This window comes from Papio anubis, chromosome 9 (genome assembly GCF_008728515.1).
Source record: "Papio anubis isolate 15944 chromosome 9, Panubis1.0, whole genome shotgun sequence".
Taxonomy (NCBI): domain Eukaryota; kingdom Metazoa; phylum Chordata; class Mammalia; order Primates; family Cercopithecidae; genus Papio; species Papio anubis.
In genome coordinates, this window is record NC_044984.1 from 53,767,809 (window position 1) to 53,772,077 (window position 4,269).

Here is a 4,269-nt window from a genome sequence, read left to right on the forward strand (position 1 = left end):
CGTCACATACTGGGACCTGTCGGAGGATGCAGGACAAGGGGAGGGAGAGCATTAGGACAAATACCTGGGGCATGCAGGGCATAAAACCTGGATGATGGATTGATAGGTGCAGCAAACCACCGTGGCCACATGTATACCTATGTAACAAACCTGCACATTCTACACATGTATCCCAGAACTTAAAGTCAAATTTTAAAAAAAGTAAATGCCTCTAACAACAACAACAACAACAAAAGAATCATGAGTGAGTTATAAACCTTGGTAATGTGTTTTCTGCCTCCAATTCCAGTTTCTTATTATAATGTGCATCCATAGTTCTTACAAGCTTTTTAAAAGAAAGTCCCTATTTTAAAAGTGTAACCTAAAATAGATCATAACTGAGAAAATGCTTGCTATTGCTTTAAACAATTAAAGAGATATGACTCAGCTTATTCTCATTTAGCTAGTATTTTATCCAAGAGCTTAAAAATAAGAATAATTTTTAATAAGATACAGAAAAAGGAGATTTTTTGCCTGAGCATAATTGAGAACAGAAGAATGGGAAAGCAGAAATAAACAATGCTGAACAGAAAACTAAAGTAGAGAATAGAAGAGGAAAACAAATAGAAAGCTATAGTTCAGTTCGGTATTTCATATCACTGTAGAAGAGGTGCGTGGCTGCTAAACACCTAAAAATACATGCAATAAAAATGTGTGTTTTTCCATCTGTCCTTGCTCTTTCCTCTCTCTTCATTCATTAAAAATGGAAGACAAACTGGGTAGAAATGCTGCATTACTATGGGGGTCACCAAAGTCCTGATCATCAAACCTAGCACAGATTGGGGTTATGGGAAGGTTAAATAGTAAAATGGGAGAAAATTAACTTGTCAGGAAAAGGCTGTGAAGCTGGCTGGTGAAGGTTGTTAGGTCCCTGGGCATGGTTACAGCACACTGACTCAGGTGCACCAAGCAGGGAGAAGGTCACACCCCTTGAGGGTGGATGACAATCGGCCGATTTAGACACTAGCCCAGGGTCATCCTAGTTTTACTAAGTAATATCTCAAACTGGGAGTTGTCTGACAAGGTGTGTATATGAGGATAAATTCCAGTCAAATGCATTCCAGAAACAACTTCTTTTTCTGTTCTGTTAACTGCAGGACACTTGTTTAATTAGATAATGTGCAATGAAATGCAAGAAAAGGCCTATTGCTGAATAGTCATGAGAAGAGAAAAAATATTTGCCTTTCTTTTTTAAAACACAAGATGTTAAATTCTCTTCAGTTAAGATGATAACTTATTTTCATGTTCCATATCTAAATGTAACTCTTTGAAGCACAGGATAGAGTTTTTTTAAAGTACAACCTATCAGATTGGCAAAAAAGCAGAAGTTTGACAACATGATATATTTGGTAAGGCTGAGGAAGCTAGGAAGTGTCACATACTGCTGATGGGAAAGCAAACTGTTACATCACCTATGGAACAAAATTTGGCACTACACAGCAAAATTGCATGTGAATAAAAGCTCTCGTTTCTAAAAATCTACCCCTGAAATACACTGCAAAAAATACAAAGACAGATATCATGAAGCTATTCACTGCAGGCTTATTTGTGATAGCAAAAGACTGGAAACAACTCAAATGTCCTTAGTAGGGTTCCAGTTGAATAAGCAATGGTACCGTCAAACAAAGGAGCATGCAGTTCTGAAAGAACAGGAGAAATATTTTTATACATTGCTGTGCAACTATCTCCAAATTTATTTATTTATTTATTTATTTATTTATTTATTTATTTATTGGAATACAGTGAGCTTTTTAATCCAGTCATTTACAAATTAATAAGGAAGTAATATACCAACATAATATTTTGCTATACAAGATGAAAATCTTAAAAAGAATTTGTACATGTATCATGTGGAACATTTTTATTCCTAATTTATGCTTTGAAAGATATCTGACAGTGTACAAAGAATACCCAGTTCTAGGTGGTGACTGTTTTGTATAATCATTTATTTACAAAATTTCACCACATAATAGGAACTACCTTTTAAAAAAAAAATCAGCATTGGTCCTATAAAGGCCATTAGGATAAATTCTTAAGCCTACAAAAGACGCCTTAGTACTATTGCTCCCAGGCTCATTATTGTTAACTAAAATCTGACTCCAAGGCCCAGGTGTAATTTCTAGTTCCAATTCTACAGTCATTCAAAAGCACGTTCTAACTAGATTGACAAGGGACAGTGGAGGACCCAAGAAGTCCTATCAACCCCTATAAGAGGTGTACATAAGCCTACTACTCATACCCTTCTAGCCATACCACCCTTTATTTATAATGGGACACCAGGTCATCCCACTATGCTAAAACATGGTTGCTCTGGGAACAAACGAGGCTTTCTCTAGACCAGCTGGACTGGTCAGGAGGGAGAGTAAAAAGTGGCTGTCGCTAGTGAAAAATGGTTTCATTTCTTCGAACTTTTTCCTTTTCCTTTTCTGGGCTCCTTATTTTTTTCTGGTTTTGAAGGCTTTGAAGATTTTGTCTTTTTCTTGATCATGGCATCAGTTTCTATAGCATCTTGGTCTTTCTCATCAGATTGAGAGTCATCTTCATTTAACTCTTCGTTGTATTCCGAATCCAGGGATGGGCTTGTGCTGTGTCTAGATGCCTTTATAGCTTGAAGTGAATACGGAGTAAGGTGGGCTTCCTTATTGTAAGCTCTTGCGAAGGCTGCTTTCACCTTGGGATCCAGCTTTGAAAAGGAACTAGGTTTGCCACCCCAGCTGCTAATTTCCATGATATTCTCAAAGTCTTCTTTCATCAAATAATATGTGTCCATAAGTGCAACAACATCCTGTACCCCGTCGACTCCTTGTGAGGTCAAGGGCTGTACAAGTGCATCCCTTAGATGTGACAAATAATCTATGTTTATGGTCCTTTTGCTGGAGTAAGTTCTGAGACTCATATGCAAGGCCAGGTCCTGAACAATACGACCGTGTTTGCCTGTAGACAAGTGCTTCCCCAGCCAGCCCGGGAAGGTGGGAAACTGGGTCATGAACCCCCTCATCAACTCTCCAGGAAGCACACTGGCATAAATGGCCTGCGTAGGCAGAAGACTCCAGTTCTGCTTACTCCAGATCTGGCTGTCCACTAAGTCACCATCACATAGGCTGTCTGCTGCTCTGCTTAAAAGCATCAAGTGCTTTTTCATGTCACCCCCTGCTGCTACAAGCTTCACATGTATGTAATTTTCCTGGACAAAGAGGGGTGCTGTTGAATACTCAGATCTCTTTTTTCATGATTATTCAATAGCACCCCTCTTTGTCCAAATTTATTATTAGGTGAAAAAAGCAAAAAGCAGAAGGCATGTATTGTATGCATCTACTAATTTAACAAGGGAATGAGATTAAAATACGTACGTATTTTATCACAATATAAACAAATCAATATTGAAATAAAAAGTTACTGATGGGGAAAGGAGAAGGAAGAGGAAAGGACAGAAATAAAAGTTAGACTTTCCTGAATGTATCTTATTTTGCAGATTTGATTTTGTCACTATGTAAATATTTTACATTACTAATTACATTAAATCTTTAAAATGAAATTCTTCAGAAAAAGGAGCAAATGAATCTAACTGCATGGAGGTAGTGACACAACCACACGGGGAAGGGTTATTTCAAGTGACTTTGGAATAGCATAGTTTGATTATTTATTCATTATGAGACAGATATACCTAAAAAACAAAACTTTGGGTATAGGACACTTGGGTATAAAAATTACTTTTACTAATTTTATTGTTGGTATTTATTCTGAGATTATTTGCTACCTTTGTGGAATGGAGCATATATTTAATTATGTTGGTATTACTGGGAGTTAGTATTTTTAGCATGGGGGAAGGAGATAGGGACACAAGATCAATGAGGTGAGTAAAAACTGTGAGTTCTAAATTTGCATCTGAAATATCAGAAGGAAGGAACTCATACTGCATTTTATCTTAAAAGGAACGAGAGCTTTTAGAGAAATGAAGGATTCTGTTTCTGGAATGAGAAATGTTCAGGATGAGCCTGGAATATCATGCCATGCCAGGAGGTAAAGAGACTTTCAAAACCTGTGCAGTTGTATCAAAAGAACTAAGATGTAATTTAACGAGTCTTTCACTTGTCAAGATGAATGAATTTATATATGCGTGGAAGCAGTAACTGTAATGATTGGAATATATAAAATGTATTAACTTCCATGAGTTCATAATAATAATAAAGATAAAATGGATTGGATCAACTTTGTTGGATGCTGTAACAA

At 36.8% G+C, this 4,269-nt stretch overlaps 1 pseudogene across 1 annotated transcript; it reads right to left on the minus strand.

Moving 5' to 3' along the window:
• Positions 1-1,778: 1,778 nt before the first annotated feature.
• On the minus strand, positions 1,779-3,279 carry LOC101018496 (annotated as a pseudogene). The gene has a single exon (XR_004176096.1). The product of XR_004176096.1 is annotated as a replication factor C subunit 1 pseudogene (transcript).
• Positions 3,280-4,269: the final 990 nt, after the last annotated feature.